General features: G+C 34.9%; 1 long non-coding RNA gene across 1 annotated transcript in view; it reads left to right on the forward strand.

Moving 5' to 3' along the window:
- Nucleotides 1-4,578: 4,578 nt before the first annotated feature.
- The window catches only part of LOC136799436 (uncharacterized), a 28,490-nt gene continuing 15,173 nt past the window's right edge, over nucleotides 4,579-17,895 (forward strand). Inside the window, exon 1 of the long non-coding RNA XR_010845524.1 lies at nucleotides 4,579-4,626. This is a non-coding gene — a long non-coding RNA (uncharacterized lncRNA). The remainder of the gene's footprint in view (nucleotides 4,627-17,895) is intronic.

A 17,895-nucleotide genomic window follows, 5' to 3' on the forward strand; every position in this document is an offset into this window, starting at 1 on the left:
AAAATGTAAATTTCTGCCTGATGTAGCCAAAAAACTATGGCATGTGATACATTTTCTGTTAGGCTAACTATTCCTGAATCTAACTATTCCTGATGAATCTTTGATTAAAAAGTCACAATGAAAAATTTTGATGAAGAAGAAAATGAAGACTTTTGCGAAGAACAGTATTTCAACTTTGAAGACCTTATTTTTGGCGAAGAAAGAACATTTTGAAAAGATTTTTGCGTTAGAAGGTGTATCTTTAACCTAACTAAAAAAGATTTTCGGAAAATCTTTGTAAAAGCTTCTTTGTCTCAAAATCTTGAAAATAGAGGTTTTTGACCAATTCTTCATCCCAATTTTTCGTACGAAGAGAGTAATAACTTTTGATACATCAATTTAGAAAATTTTTCCGAAAAATTTCAAATAGTTAATTTCTTTGCAAACAATTTGAAAAAAATTCGAAAGAAAAACGTTAATTACCCATTGAAACTTAGCATTTTTTGTATAAAAGGGTAATATAACATTTGGTTAACGTCTTTTTAAAATTCATAACGTAATTTTTCAAATTAATTATTAATTACTCTTGATAGAATAAATTTCCAAACAACTTGAACAGGGTGTCCCTAATTAAAGTATCGAGTTTGAACATGCGACTGAGTAGAAAAGTTTGTGTGTGTTATCGCTAAAATATAAGAACGTTCTCCATCACACAGGCTTATTACAAAAGGTAGTTACAACGTATAAATTAATCGTAATGACAAAGAAAAAAGAGGGAGAGCTTAAAATACAATTTTGTGAACACGCACATAAAACTTTCTACTCATAGTTGTGTTTCGACTCGATACTTTAATTAGGGACACCCTGTATAACGCTATTTTTGGTTAAAAGTACCAAGGAACCCAAAACAAAAGTTTATCTTCAAATCCCTTAACAATTTTTTTGACTATATGGTCAGAGCCCTTAAATTTAATAACGATTTTGTCCAAAAATATCCTGCAACCGTCAAACTAAATTTTCATCAAATTTATTTTTTCCAGCCATCTGCTAAATTAGATAGCCGCAAAAATTACTCTTTTAAGGTACCTTTAACACATAACTGCAAACTTATCTGAATTCTATTGAACATTTAAAGCTTCGGATTATATTGAGGCAGGCCTTAATATGTAAGAATGTTTGAAGGGGTTGACATTATTACAGGCAAAAAAAAAGTGGAAAAGGTATTCGAAATAGTCTTGGACAGGGGGGGGATTTCAGAGTAAAATCAAGGAGCCAGCTATTTTCCAAGCAGTTCAAAAGATCTAAGGAAGAAGTAAAATAAATTCCGAAAATGTTCCGAAAATTCAGGAGCAATAAATTTCGAAAAATTTGCATTCCTTAGATGTCCCCTGACTTAATAATCCAGGACCAAAGAGTATGCAGATGCTGTTTTTCCAGGAACATCTCGGCGCTCAATTAAATACAGATGAATTTTTCCTGGAATCGTTTAATTTAAACTCGGAACAAATGAAAATTTCCAGGAACCTAGATTTCTTCAAGAATACGTTGCAGTGAAAGTTGCCATTCATAACAGATAATTTGGAATGTCTAGCCATTGGCTGCTTTTGGGTGCAAAATAATACAGTACTGTACTTAGAACTCGAAAGTTTGAGTCTTTCCATTACAAGTTCGTGGAATTTGGAAGGAATTTATGATGAAACTGTTATTGATGAAACTGGCAGAAAGTGATAAATTATCGTGTCAGCTCTCCAGTATTGTTTAAACATCATCAAAATACATGAAACCATTTCCACCTTTTGACCTTTCTGTCGTTAAAAATCATTTTTTAAAGAAACTCGTGGAAACACGTCAGAATGAAATGAATAATGATGATAAATAGTTTTGAGTTTCCTGCCCCCAGGGGTATTTTGGCAAAAATTAGTGCAGGGAGCACATAGTATTCGAGTTTCAAACTAGACACATAGTAGGGGGAAATTTGTTCGATTTTTTGAGTCGCTCGACTTTTTTAGTCAAAGCACTTGTTATACATTTTTGGAAAGCTAAGGGGTAGGGGAATCAAAATAACATAGTTTCCATTTTTTTTCGGACACTTTGGTGTGATTTTCGGACAAATATGACGGTCTCAGGCAAAAATCATAGGGTCAAAATTTAATGAAAATTTTAGCTTGAGAAAAGAGAGACCTGTTGTATATTTTTTTTGGAAAGCTCTCAAAAAATTATATTAGAGATATATTGCGAGTATAGGCTCTGTACCTTACTCGAGATATTGACCCTTAAAATAGTGTTTTTCAGCCAGAAACAGCTATTTTGTCCACTTTTTGCACTTTTTGAAGCTCATTATCTCGAAATGCTAAGATAACTCCATAATGCTTACATACATCAGAACTGAAGTCCTTGTGGTGATGTTTGAAGAGGATCCATTTTTTTCCATTTCCATTTTCGGTCAGTAGAATATTTTGCCATCGTCCTATGGACAGGACTTTTTTTTTCTGCGAGTTAGTCTTCTATTACAGACTGCTATGCAAAATTTCAGCTATTTGGGGAGCTTGTCGAGGTTTTAGTGAAATTTCGACCAACTCTACTAGACTAGTACTGCAAAAGTCGATTTGAATCCATTCTATTATGGAAGATAAACGGAATTGATATTTCTGAATTATCAGCAAGTGAAATTATAATTAACTGGCTAAAGTCCTGACCACTCTTTCCACCAATTGCATTTTGAGATGTAATTGTAACCAGAAAATAACCGCATTTTATGACTTTGTTTGTGCCAAAAAAATACACACACAACTGTGTAAAAGGAAATCTTATTTAATAGGCCTTGCTGGTATTTTGATTAAGGTTTTTGTTTCATCAATTTTGTTTCGTTTTATTGGCGAATGACGTAAATTTACCCATAATTTGAGGATTAAATCTTTTGGATAATTATAAGGTCATTTAAGTACCATTAAATCACTTTTATACATTCTTTGTTCACTATCGTTCTACGCTTTTTTATACAGATAGTTGCCCAGTTCTCCAGGGTTAAAGTTCAAGGGTTTAGTTCTTATCAGCTTTCAAACTTGGTTTACACCCCTGTCTCACAGCCCTGGTTAGACTTTCATCCTCAGTTGGTATAAAAATTTCTATTAAAATCAAAATGGAGATAGCAATTCTATAATTGTTCCAAGGTTAAAAATTCCAGTGGCGATACTTTTTGAGTGCAATTTGTAAACATTGAATTTTGAGTGGGGATGAAATCAAAGTAAATTTTCTATTGGGGCTGAAAGGTATTTTCCCACCGGGAACAAGATTTTTGCCAAATTTTTCAGTGGGGCTGGGGTCCCAAAGGGTCTGTGACACAGGGATGTTGGTGTGTACCCCTTCCGGTAAATTAATAATGCAAGGTCATCATAGCACGCTGGCTATGTTCCTTGTTTCCATGTTAACACCGAACGATCGCATCACATGAAAATATATAGCTTTGAATTAATTTCGAGCCCGAGCTGCAAAGAATAATTTATAGTAACTAAAAAGAGTTTGTGATCAGAAATGTATCGGACGACTAATGGAAATATCTGAGTATCATTAGTGTTGTGTTGGTGTATCAAATGTGTTTGTATGATTTAATAACAACAAAACAATTATCAGAAAATACTAAATACCAATGCATTGAATAAACTATTCAAAGATTCTTTCAAGGCTAGATGTATTTTTTCCGATGGAAAGGATGAAAGGACAACTTGAATTATTTCTTTGGATATCAAAGTTTTGTAGGTTTTCAATATCAATCGCGTGACTTAGATATTTACAGGAATAAGCATATCATGGAGTATTATCATTCAAAGGCGTGTCAAGACACATCCTGAGCTAATCGGCTTTGTTTGTAGTCTTTACGAATTCTGTCTTCAGAAATTATTATAAAATGAGTTATCATTCATTATTGATCAAGGAAAATTTTTTCTTAAACTTCATCTGCTCATCTTCCGTTGAACGTCAATCTTTGTCATCAAAGTAACATTCATTGCTATTTCCGCGTTTGATGCAAGATTTAGACAATGGATTGATCTAAATACATGATTCGATGCATAACTCGAAGATTAATTAGTGAAAGTGTGAATCTCCAATAATTATTCTCAGTCTGCGTACACATTTTTTTATAAGAAAAATGCTTGCTCTTTTACACCTTAGTTATGGCAATTTTTGGCCAAAAAGAGAGAAAATACCCCAAAATTTTAGTTCTCGCTTCGCTCACGTTATTTTTAAAAAGATATTTATTTTTCATAGGGGGCTCCAAATCAAAATCTTCTAAAATGGCCTCCCCAGTTTGCCCAAATTTCAGACAACCCACCACGCTACTGCGACACTGACAGTACACCGGTGTTGGCAGCAGAAGACAAATTGCTTTTCTAAAGGGCTAGAATATTTTTAAAATACAAATTTTTGAAAAAAGGAAAATTTGACAAATTTGACGCATTTGTTTTTTATTCTGAATTCAATATCTTCCTATATATCTATAATTCTCATTTCAAAATGTATCTGCTTATATTGTGAATGCAATAACGTGCTCAATTTCAGGTTTTCGCATCGGAGACGTGCTCTTCATCATTTCAACTAATGAGTGCACTGGTTGCCAAAAATATACCTTGCTACGGAACTGCTTCAGCCGCAAGAGCTTTTATTTTCAAAACAGTTTTTTCACCAATTAAGACGAAATAAGGATGTAAGGCGGCAGGGTTATTAGATAATATGTTTACTGATTCCTTTATAAATGAATTATCGTGTCTTGACTGACCAATCAGCTTTTTTGTGAAGTTGGTTTATGAAGTATACTGTATCAATTCTATTTGACTAAGTCTACTCTCTCTAATTCGAACCTAATTCGAATCTTTCTGTAATTCGAACTAAAATATTGGTCCCCACAGCTGAAAAGTGGTTCAAATTACTTTCTGTAATTCGATCAAATTAGAGAGAATCAACTGTGTAGTTGTAGTCTAATTTATATGATTAACCTTTAGAGGGTCATAGCTCAAAACCACTGCGTTTTCAGCTTTGTTGTTTTAGGAAAATGAGGTCATGATGTTTTTCAACTGTTTCAAAGTTTTTGTCCAAAACCCATTTTAAGACCCATAATGGAAAATTTGCAAAAAAATCTTGTAGGGAAAATTTTCAATTAAAAAAAAAAGAATAGAATACCAACGATCTTTTTGCAGGGAACTTGGCCCCTCCAAAATTTTTGAAAACTGCTTCGAGTTTGTTACAATCATGTTTTTTCATCACCAACACAAGAAAAAAGTGCGTGTCCCATGGTTTCTTTTTTTGTTTCATGGGACAAAAAGTGAGGGAAATACCCAAAAGACACGCTGATTTTGTCCCGGAGCAAAAAATGATCTTTATTGGGAGAAAGAAAAATGAAATGGAGACACGAAAAAGCGTTTCAGGTTGGTGGGATGGAGCATGTTGCAGTGTACCAATGCGAAAAAATCTTCTCGCGTCCCCAAGGCTTTATTCATATTTCCCATTATTTTTTAACAATTCGCGCATGAAATACTTAAGGGCTCTGACCATAGTCCAAAAATTGATTTTGGTATTTGAACATAAAAGTTATATTTCAGGTTCCTTAACACTTTCAACAAAGAATTGCCTTTATAAATTGCTTTTTAATCGAATCCCTTAAGAGTAATTAAGAATTTAATTGCAAAAATGACGTTATGAACTTTAAAAAGATGTTAATAATATGTTGCACCACCCTCTTTTTACAAAAAGTGCTTAGTTTTAATGGGTAATTAATTTTTTTGTTTCAAAATTTCTTTACACTGTCCGCAAAGAATTGAACTATTTTAAATTTTGCGGAAAATCTTTCTAAAACGATGTGTCAAAAGTTATGACTGTTTTTTTAAGCAAAATCCAGATGAAAAATCGATGAAAAACCACTATTTTGAAGATTTCGAGACAAAGAAACATTTACAAAAATTTTCCGCAAAACTTTTTATTGTTCGGTAAAAGATACACCATCTACTAGGAAAAAATTTTCAAAATGTTTTTTCTTCGCCGAAACTAAGCTCGTCAAAGTTGAAATACTCTTCCTCGCAAAAGTCTTCATTTTCTTCTTCGTCAAATTTTTTCAATGCAATTTTTGAATTTTCAGATTCAGGAATAGTTTGTCTAACAGAAAATGTATAACATGCCATAGTTTTGTCTATTACATCAGTCAGAAAACACATTTTAAACACGGCAATTATGAAAAATTCACTATGGTCAGAGCCCTTAATTTTGCAAAAGAATCTCAATTAAAATACATTATGTACATATATGCAGACTGAAAACAGAGCTAATGATATTGGAGATTCACACTTTCACTAGTTAATCTTCGTCGAGTTATGCATTGAATCATGTATTTAGATCAACCCATTGTCCAAAGCTTACATCAAATGCGGAAATAATAATACTTGTTACAACAAATCTCTGACTAAAACACGCAAAGAAATACAGCCGCTTGAAGTTCAAAAACATACCGACGTCAGTACGATCAAGACAAGATTTGACGTCAACAGTTAGTTGGTCTTAAAGCGGCAGTATTTCTTTGTGTTTTTTTAGTCAGAGAGTTGTTGTAATACAATTTTTTGCTCAGGTTTTCATGCTCTTTCTGATGGTACCAATCATTTTCGTTTATTTTGACTTTTCGAAAATCAGCTATTTTCCTACCCCTTATTTTCCCTTGCAGTTTTGCCTATGGCGTCACTATTTTGGTCATAAAAAGTTTTCCCGGGCCTAATCCGCGTCCTCCCTCTCAAAAATATATACTGTTCTTTGGAATAGCTTAAAAATGGTTAAGTCGTAAAAAAGATGTCACAGAAGCCCAGGTTTTGGCCCCCTACGATTAGAGATGATAAGTTCTTATTATCTTATTGTTATCTGCTGCTCGAATTCTAAATTAATTCAAAGCTATAATATAGCCAGCGTCCCCGGTGGGAAAACAAAAGCAGCCACCGAGGGCAAAAGACGAAAAAGCTGTTCCGCTGGGAAAATACCTATGGAATTTGAGCCCCACTAGAAAATTGACTTTGATTGACTCGAAATTCAATGTTTACAAATTGCACTCCAAAAGCATCGCAATTGCAATCAAACGTTTGAAAACTGCCAGCCTCCTTCTTCTTGGCTGACGGGAGGTATTATCCCTGTACCAAAAAAGGTTACCTTAGCCTTGCATCTAATTACAGGGGTATAACTTTAATGCCGATAGCCGCGCTAAGATGTACAACAAATTGATCTTAAACCGTCTTGTTCCAGTTCTTGATACACTCCTCCGTAAAAATCAGAATGGTTTGCGTATCCTTTTCCAAGGTTTAGAAATAGTCATTTTCGTGAATTTTTACATGACGTTCTCTTTTTAAATCGAGCTCTGGTGGGGTGTGCTTTGTCCGAGACGGAAGACGTCATTTCTTCAAGACACGTCGGGGGAAATATGTGTACGGTGCTCTATTCTCCTTGCCGATCGGGAAACGTCGCCCGGTTCGGAAGTTTATTGTTGATCGGACCATACTGCTTTCTAACCGTCAAAACAAAGATGGCGGCGAAAAATAAACAACTATTGTTGCTCTTTCGCTAATTTTCTTTGGTTTTTATGCTTTCATGAGTTGAATACACCTTTCCCGTATTTTAAACTTCTCAGAAATGGCGCGGGAAAATTTGTGCTCCACTGTTGTGTATAAAATTGTTTGGGAGGTAAACGAACGCATTTTTGCCTGCAAGGGGTTGGGGAACGTGGGCTTTCAGCTTCTAACTTGTGATAGCTATCTTCTTTTGGCAAAAGATTTTCAGGGTGGTATAATATCATGAATATATTGAACATTCTAAAATTTGAGGGAATTGTGTTCAACAGAACTTAAGAAAAGCTCAAAAAACCAACTTTCCCTAAGAAAACACAGGCAAAAACGGGTTTGTTTACCTCCGGTGCCCAAACGGTGTAGTAGGGGGAATTTTGTTCAATTTTTTGAAATCGCTCAATTGTTTTGTTACAAGCACTTGTTATAAATTTTTGGAAAGCTAAGGGGTAATCAAAATTTTTTTCGGACACTTTGGTGTGATTTTCGGACAAATATGACGGTTTCAGGCAAAAATCATAGGGACAAAAATTAATGGAAATTTTAGCTTGAGAAAACGGAGACCTGTTTTATATTTTTGGAAAGCTCTCAAAAAATTAAGATTGGAGATTTTCTTCCCCGTGCATTTAAAACGTGGAAAACTTTGGTTGTAGAGGATTTTTCCACGTGAATTTGGAGATTTTCTTCAATGTGCGTTTAAAATGTGGAAAAACTTTTGTTGTGAACTTGACATTTTCTTCCACATGCATTTAAAAAATGAAGAAAACTTTCGTGTCAATTGACAATTTTTTCAAGTGAGTTCCTGGCATGACAACTCTTCTTTTTGACATTTTTTTTGCATTCTGTTGGAAATTATGAAATTTTTTCTCTGTTTTGAAAGTTTTTTTACTTTTTGGCATGTATTTCAAAATATATAACTCCAAAAGTTACTTTGATTTTTACCTTTTTACCAATCTTTTATACAACTCTGTCTCAGTACCCCGGTAGAACTTTTTCCCTCAGTGAATTTCTATCAAATGCCAATGGGGATAGAAAATCTATTGTTTCCAGCTCGAATATTCCAGTGGGGATAGTTTTGGAGTGCAATTGTTTACATTCAGTTTTCAATGGGGATAAAATCATAGAGCAATTTCGCAGTGGGGTTGAAATATTTTTTCCACCGGGGACGATTTTTTGGCTTATTTTTCCACCGGGTCTGTGACACAGGGGTGTTTTTATATATGAAAGTATATGAAAATATTTAATCTCCTTTTGAAAATATAAAATTTCCTTTGGTTTTCTTACTGTAAAATATTCTCCTTTTCGTCATTCTTTCATTTCAGATATTTGCCCATTTTGGCAAATGATATAATTATGCACTATCCCAAGGGGTTTTGATGTGTTCAACAACACTCTACTCGGTGGGTGAGACGCCGGGTGACGGCTAGTATAATTACTAAAATCCAACCTAAACGAAAGTTAAAGGTTGTAAACAACTAGAAAAGGTTAGACCTAGCCAATTTGGTTACTGCATTGTTATTCTCAGTCGGGTTTAGCTTGGATATACTCCGTGATCCGTAGGTTTGAACATTAGTCATCTTAGGAATAATGCAGTATATACTGGCAATTACATAAATAGAATTTTGAAATTCTTAGGGACTTGTGTTGCTTAATGTTATCTGAGATAAAGCACTTTAATATTTTTACTACACCAGGGTATTCTCTGGCCTCAGTGGCAAATTTTATAATTTTTAACTGAAGTTTTAATAATACCTAAAAATTATTACAAAATAAATCCAACCCATATTTGTTGCAACCCACACACACACACTTCACCATATAAATCCACCTGCAACTTTTTATTGCAAAATAATAATTGTCACGAGACATCTTTTATGAATAACTTTTACAAAAAAAGAAACGTAGTGTGCATTAACTAATCTATGTTTTGTTTGTCATTTTCAAGGAATTCTTCAATTCTAATATATCACAATTCAGAGAATTAAATGATTTTTTAAGAAAAATGACTGAAGATTTTTAGAAAATGAAGATGAAAATGAAGAAGAAAAAATAAACTTTTTACAGTTTAGTGCTTTTTTGGTCATTTTACAGACAATTGAAGTCAAACTTACTGGGCTGCAATATTGCGACTTCCTTTTTTATATGTAGGCGAAATCTCTGCTCGTCTCCAATCAACCGGCACGAAGCCTTCTTGATTTGATAAAAAAAGTGAAAACTAAAAATTTAATTTTATTCATTGTTTGACGTTTCGGTGTCTTCTTTGCACCATGATCACAAGTATAGTAAAAAAAAAACAAAAATGAATTTCAATTTACAACATTCAAAAAAATCACAAAATTAAAAAAATTACTACCAGGTAATTACAAGTTGTTAAATTTCACAAAGGAACGCATACATCCTAAAAGAGCTCAAGGGGGAATGAAGAGACATGCTCATTCAAGTCCGGTTTGAGGTCCCTTATGATCAGCGTTTCTTTTATATAAAGCTCTTCATCGATCCGATAATTACTATTATGTAAAACTTTCATATTATCTATGGAAAAATCATGATTTTCAGTCATTATGTGAGTTGTAACCGCGGAGGGTTTCTCGGGGTTACAATGTTCTTTGTATCTGGTGGCAACATGTCTTTTGGTCTTACCCACGTAGAAAGAATTGCAATTTGTGCAGTGCATTCCATACACAATCCAAGCTCGAAACCTTAAAGGTATTTTATCTTTGAAATTAAACAAATGTGCAATCCGAAGAGTGGTGCAAAATTTGACCTTTAGGTCAATTTGCGGGTATGTAACCCTAAACAGTGCCAATAGACGTTTCTTTAAAACCTCAGACGAGTTCCCAAGAAATGGTAAAGTCAAAGAAACTTCCTTCTTTGGAACAGTCATGACAACGGTCTCATCTTGTACAGAGTTCATCTTCTTAACAAAACTATCTGCTAACGACTTCAAAAGTTTTTCAGGAAACTTGTTCTTTAAAAGGTTCCCTTTTATCACATCCCAATCTTTCTTGAAAAGTTCTTCATTAGAGCAGATTTTCCAGGCTCTATTAAGAAGATTCTTGACTAAATTGAGTTTGTACTTTCTAGGGGTGAAACTGTACCAATTAGTGTAAAGGCCAGTGTGGGTAGGTTTGTAATATGTGCTTGTGGCAAATTTCCCTCCTAGCTTCATGATTTTTGCATCTAGAAAAGGAAAACTCTCATCAGTCGGTGACTCTTCCTCTTTTCGTGAACATAATGTTCGTGTGTTTTCCCGTTCAAATAATTAAAGAAAGGCAGTAGGTGAGACTGGTTGTTGAAAAGTAAGAAACTATCATCTACGTAACGTCGGTAGTATTTAGGAGGTGTTACGTCTTGAGGACAATTTTTGAAAGCATTTTCCTCAAAACTGCGCATAAAGATGTTAGCTAATACTGGAGCCAATGGTGACCCCATGGCGACTCCATCAATCTGGTCATATATCTTTCCATTGAAAATGAAATTAGTCTCTTTGGTAGCCATTTCTAAAAGTTTTTGAAATTCGTCTCGCGATAGTCCACGAACATTAGACTCGTTTTCAAATAAATAATCCAACGCAATCTTGATGGTTTCGTCAAGTGGTATTGAGGTGAACAAACTCGATACGTCAAAACTGGCGATATGGGTGGAGGAGGAATCCATGTTTTGGATTTCATTCACAAAATCGAATGTATTACGTATTGTGTAATTGTTCGTGGAATGTGGAGACAGAATCTTTGCCAATTCAGAAGACAATTTGTAATTGAACGAGTTGATGGATGAGCATATTGGTCTGAGAGGATGGTTGGTTTTGTGTATTTTTGGTAAACCATACAATCTAGCTGGCTGGGAACCACCAGGACGGACTTTCTTGTAGAATTCCTCGGTAATGGAGTTGTTTTTCTTCAATTTGAGGAGGTAACGAATTAGCTTTTCCTCGCGTTTGATGGTTGGATCGTCTTTCAATCGGGTGAACTTTTTAGTGTCACCAAGCATTACTTCTAGTTCCGCTACGTAATCAGCTCGACGAAGAAGAACAACACACCTGCCTTTGTCAGCTTTGCAAATAACAATACTCTTATCCTTGCTCAAGTTAAATAGCCCTCTCATCTCATCATCAGTGAGATTTCTTTCATTCTTATCGTTGTAATTTTGACAGTAAGAATATGCAAGATCGGCAAATTTGTTCTTAAATCGATCTTTACTGTAAACATCAGTGTTCATATCTAAATCCTTTAAACCTTTGAAGCAAAGCTCGAACTCTGTTAGGATACTGTGTGTGTCAGCTTTAAAGGGTGGTAATCCGAACTTTAATCCTTTCGTCAGGGCCGATTTTTGAGATTTATCGAGAATTCGATCAGTAAAATTGTGAATCAATTTTTCCGGATCAAACGCAAAGTTCAATTCTCTGTCTCTGCAAAGTTTACGAAATTTCTTTTCGTGTCGTTGTTGAGTCCGTGACGATTCTTGGTTGCAAATCGACTTTAACTTTGACCGAATGACATAAAAATCATACCAGGTAACATTAGATTCAGTAAAATTCAAAAGTTCATCTCTCTTTGGAAACAGTTCACGTAACTCCTTTTTGTGTTGTCTTATCTCTTCATTAAGTAATCTCAGCTGAATATCATGATAGGTTTTACTGTTCCGTAATCGATTGTTTGAAAGTTTAAAAAATAGAAACGATGGGATAATGTCAAACTTTTCACATCTCTCCAAATAATCAATGTCAAGATTTAACTTATCAATTTTCTTCTGTATGCGTTCCATATTTCGAAATTTAACAACCATGTTGTGCCCATATCTTCTGAGTAAAACTTGAAAAAATTTCTTGCTGGGCCAGATAAATTTGATAAAAAAAGTGAAAACTAAAAATTTAATTTTATTCATTGTTTGACGTTTCGGTGTCTTCTTTGCACCATGATCACAAGTATAGTAAAAAAAAAACAAAAATGAATTTCAATTTACAACATTCAAAAAAATCACAAAATTAAAAAAATTACTACCAGGTAATTACAAGTTGTTAAATTTCACAAAGGAACGCATACATCCTAAAAGAGCTCAAGGGGGAATGAAGAGACATGCTCATTCAAGTCCGGTTTGAGGTCCCTTATGATCAGCGTTTCTTTTATATAAAGCTCTTCATCGATCCGATAACTATTATGTAAAACTTTCATATTATCTATGGAAAAATCATGATTTTCAGTCATTATGTGAGTTGTAACCGCGGAGGGTTTCTCGGGGTTACAATGTTCTTTGTATCTGGTGGCAACATGTCTTTTGGTCTTACCCACGTAGAAAGAATTGCAATTTGTGCAGTGCATTCCATACACAATCCAAGCTCGAAACCTTAAAGGTATTTTATCTTTGAAATTAAACAAATGTGCAATCCGAAGAGTGGTGCAAAATTTGACCTTTAGGTCAATTTGCGGGTATGTAACCCTAAACAGTGCCAATAGACGTTTCTTTAAAACCTCAGACGAGTTCCCAAGAAATGGTAAAGTCAAAGAAACTTCCTTCTTTGGAACAGTCATGACAACGGTCTCATCTTGTACAGAGTTCATCTTCTTAACAAAACTATCTGCTAACGACTTCAAAAGTTTTTCAGGAAACTTGTTCTTTAAAAGGTTCCCTTTTATCACATCCCAATCTTTCTTGAAAAGTTCTTCATTAGAGCAGATTTTCCAGGCTCTATTAAGAAGATTCTTGACTAAATTGAGTTTGTACTTTCTAGGGGTGAAACTGTACCAATTAGTGTAAAGGCCAGTGTGGGTAGGTTTGTAATATGTGCTTGTGGCAAATTTCCCTCCTAGCTTCATGATTTTTGCATCTAGAAAAGGAAAACTCTCATCAGTCGGTGACTCTTCCTCTTTCGTGAACATAATGTTCGTGTGTTTCCCGTTCAAATAATTAAAGAAAGGCAGTAGGTGAGACTGGTTGTTGAAAAGTAAGAAACTATCATCTACGTAACGTCGGTAGTATTTAGGAGGTGTTACGTCTTGAGGACAATTTTTGAAAGCATTTTCCTCAAAACTGCGCATAAAGATGTTAGCTAATACTGGAGCCAATGGTGACCCCATGGCGACTCCATCAATCTGGTCATATATCTTTCCATTGAAAATGAAATTAGTCTCTTTGGTAGCCATTTCTAAAAGTTTTTGAAATTCGTCTCGCGATAGTCCACGAACATTAGACTCGTTTTCAAATAAATAATCCAACGCAATCTTGATGGTTTCGTCAAGTGGTATTGAGGTGAACAAACTCGATACGTCAAAACTGGCGATATGGGTGGAGGAGGAATCCATGTTTTGGATTTCATTCACAAAATCGAATGTATTACGTATTGTGTAATTGTTCGTGGAATGTGGAGACAGAATCTTTGCCAATTCAGAAGACAATTTGTAATTGAACGAGTTGATGGATGAGCATATTGGTCTGAGAGGATGGTTGGTTTTGTGTATTTTTGGTAAACCATACAATCTAGCTGGCTGGGAACCACCAGGACGGACTTTCTTGTAGAATTCCTCGGTAATGGAGTTGTTTTTCTTCAATTTGAGGAGGTAACGAATTAGCTTTTCCTCGCGTTTGATGGTTGGATCGTCTTTCAATCGGGTGAACTTTTTAGTGTCACCAAGCATTACTTCTAGTTCCGCTACGTAATCAGCTCGACGAAGAAGAACAACACACCTGCCTTTGTCAGCTTTGCAAATAACAATACTCTTATCCTTGCTCAAGTTAAATAGCCCTCTCATCTCATCATCAGTGAGATTTCTTTCATTCTTATCGTTGTAATTTTGACAGTAAGAATATGCAAGATCGGCAAATTTGTTCTTAAATCGATCTTTACTGTAAACATCAGTGTTCATATCTAAATCCTTTAAACCTTTGAAGCAAAGCTCGAACTCTGTTAGGATACTGTGTGTGTCAGCTTTAAAGGGTGGTAATCCGAACTTTAATCCTTTCGTCAGGGCCGATTTTTGAGATTTATCGAGAATTCGATCAGTAAAATTGTGAATCAATTTTTCCGGATCAAACGCAAAGTTCAATTCTCTGTCTCTGCAAAGTTTACGAAATTTCTTTTCGTGTCGTTGTTGAGTCCGTGACGATTCTTGGTTGCAAATCGACTTTAACTTTGACCGAATGACATAAAAATCATACCAGGTAACATTAGATTCAGTAAAATTCAAAAGTTCATCTCTCTTTGGAAACAGTTCACGTAACTCCTTTTTGTGTTGTCTTATCTCTTCATTAAGTAATCTCAGCTGAATATCATGATAGGTTTTACTGTTCCGTAATCGATTGTTTGAAAGTTTAAAAAATAGAAACGATGGGATAATGTCAAACTTTTCACATCTCTCCAAATAATCAATGTCAAGATTTAACTTATCAATTTTCTTCTGTATGCGTTCCATATTTCGAAATTTAACAACCATGTTGTGCCCATATCTTCTGAGTAAAACTTGAAAAAATTTCTTGCTGGGCCAGATAAATTTGATAAAAAAAGTGAAAACTAAAAATTTAATTTTATTCATTGTTTGACGTTTCGGTGTCTTCTTTGCACCATGATCACAAGTATAGTAAAAAAAAAACAAAAATGAATTTCAATTTACAACATTCTAAAAAATCACAAAATTAAAAAAATTACTACCAGGTAATTACAAGTTGTTAAATTTCACAAAGGAACGCATACATCCTAAAAGAGCTCAAGGGGGAATGAAGAGACATGCTCATTCAAGTCCGGTTTGAGGTCCCTTATGATCAGCGTTTCTTTTATATAAAGCTCTTCATCGATCCGATAATTACTATTATGTAAAACTTTCATATTATCTATGGAAAAATCATGATTTTCAGTCATTATGTGAGTTGTAACCGCGGAGGGTTTCTCGGGGTTACAATGTTCTTTGTATCTGGTGGCAACATGTCTTTTGGTCTTACCCACGTAGAAAGAATTGCAATTTGTGCAGTGCATTCCATACACAATCCAAGCTCGAAACCTTAAAGGTATTTTATCTTTGAAATTAAACAAATGTGCAATCCGAAGAGTGGTGCAAAATTTGACCTTTAGGTCAATTTGCGGGTATGTAACCCTAAACAGTGCCAATAGACGTTTCTTTAAAACCTCAGACGAGTTCCCAAGAAATGGTAAAGTCAAAGAAACTTCCTTCTTTGGAACAGTCATGACAACGGTCTCATCTTGTACAGAGTTCATCTTCTTAACAAAACTATCTGCTAACGACTTCAAAAGTTTTTCAGGAAACTTGTTCTTTAAAAGGTTCCCTTTTATCACATCCCAATCTTTCTTGAAAAGTTCTTCATTAGAGCAGATTTTCCAGGCTCTATTAAGAAGATTCTTGACTAAATTGAGTTTGTACTTTCTAGGGGTGAAACTGTACCAATTAGTGTAAAGGCCAGTGTGGGTAGGTTTGTAATATGTGCTTGTGGCAAATTTCCCTCCTAGCTTCATGATTTTTGCATCTAGAAAAGGAAAACTCTCATCAGTCGGTGACTCTTCCTCTTTCGTGAACATAATGTTCGTGTGTTTCCCGTTCAAATTTGTTCATTTGTTCTTCTTGATTTGTTCATGATCATTGTTAATGGAGGAACAACTTAATCAGACAATTCTTTAAGTAATCTTGAGTGGATTCTATCTGGACCGCATGACTTATCAGCATCGAGTTTGAGAAGTTTTTTTCATTACTGCATGTTCTGATATTTGCATGTCCGATGCAGCGGTGTTTGTTCTTAGATCAAATGGTGGCAATTCATTGTCAGGCTCAATAGTAAAAACACTGGTGAATTAATCTTGTAGTATTTCGGCTTTTTCAATATAATCGAACTTCATTGACGCTTTGTCTTCTGGGTTTAGCAGGAGTGGAGAAACACCTGTTTTGGTTTTGAGCTCACTACGAACATAAGACCAAAAAGACTTTGGATTTCGTTCGTTTGGAGGTGTCAATTATAGTTTTCTCTATCTTTTGTTTGGCTTTGCGCATCAGTGATTTGACCTTGTTACTCGCTCTTGTATATGATCTTCTACGATCTTCGCTACCCTCATTCCTTAGGTTGGATATCCAGCTCCTGTGAAGTATCTTTTTGTCTGCAATGTGTCTCCGGATTTCGTCAGTTAGTGGGACACTTTCTTTTGTTTTCCAATGTGATGTCGACATTTCCTTTGTTGGTATGTATTGCTCCATGATCTTGTCCATTTTCCCTTTGAAAGATTTCCACAAATCATCTGTTGTTTTGTTTTTACCGTTTTCCATGAAAGTCCTGCACCAGTTCTCTTGAATCAGATGATTTCGAATATCATCGAAATTTGTTTTACTGTACATGTATTTTGTCGCTGAAGACAAAATCTCAAGGGAAAAATTGAATTCAAAAACTAACGTCGAGTGTTCACTTTTTCCCAGTGGAGTGAGGTATTTTATGTTGTTGACTTGGTTTTCTTCCTCAGTCAATATGAGATGATGCTTCATCTGAGCCTCGACATCTTGTGTTTTCTGTAACATGCTGATAGAAGTAGCAATCTCGTACAGCTTCAATGAATCTAAATTCCAAGCTATTAAACGCTTTTGTTCGTAGTCCAGTGTAGCCAGTTTATATCCTTTAAGTTGAAGTCTCCAACGAAACATTTAAGACTGTATTTTTTCGTCCAGCTGACTTTTCGCATCAGCTTCAGTAATTTTTCGTTGTTGCTGTCAGAAGTCTTTGTTGGATTTCGATAAACGCAACCGAACAATAAGGTGTCTTGTTTTGAGATTCTTATTTCCAGGAAGCATGTTTCTTCAAAATCAAGAAAACCTTTAAGGTGTACGATTTGGTTTGCTATTGAGTTATGTACATAGATTGCCACTCCACCCCCTGGAGAGTCTGGATCGAAGTCAGTTGGATATAGAACCAAATTCGGGATTTGGTAGTCTTGGACTAATCTCTTCTTTTCTCTTCTTTTTAGTTTCATTTCATTGATGGCAATGATTAGCGGCTTTTCATTTTCGATATGTTTTATTAATTCTTTTTTTTTCAAGCCTGAAGAAGAAAAAATGAACTTTTTACAGTTTAGTGCTAAAAAGTCATTTTTTTGGTACAAAAGTACTTTGAGAAGCCTGCTGAGACTTTTAAACATATTTTCATTACCTTGAGAAATTTATTGATTCATTATCCCATCTTATTTAAATAATTCTTGACTCTTTTTCGCTTTTACTTTGAATATGAAATCTGTTCCGTTTTTTTCTAGGACCTGCTATTTTTTTAGACTAAATCAAACATGGATTGTGTACCAATCCTCACGGATGATCAGCGCAAAGCTATCGTTAGCTTATATTTGACCATCGCTGTTTTG

The sequence above is a fragment of the Clytia hemisphaerica genome, unplaced genomic scaffold (genome assembly GCF_902728285.1).
Source record: "Clytia hemisphaerica strain Z4C2 unplaced genomic scaffold, Clytia hemisphaerica genome assembly, whole genome shotgun sequence".
In the NCBI taxonomy this organism is placed as follows: Eukaryota; Metazoa; Cnidaria; class Hydrozoa; order Leptothecata; family Clytiidae; genus Clytia; species Clytia hemisphaerica.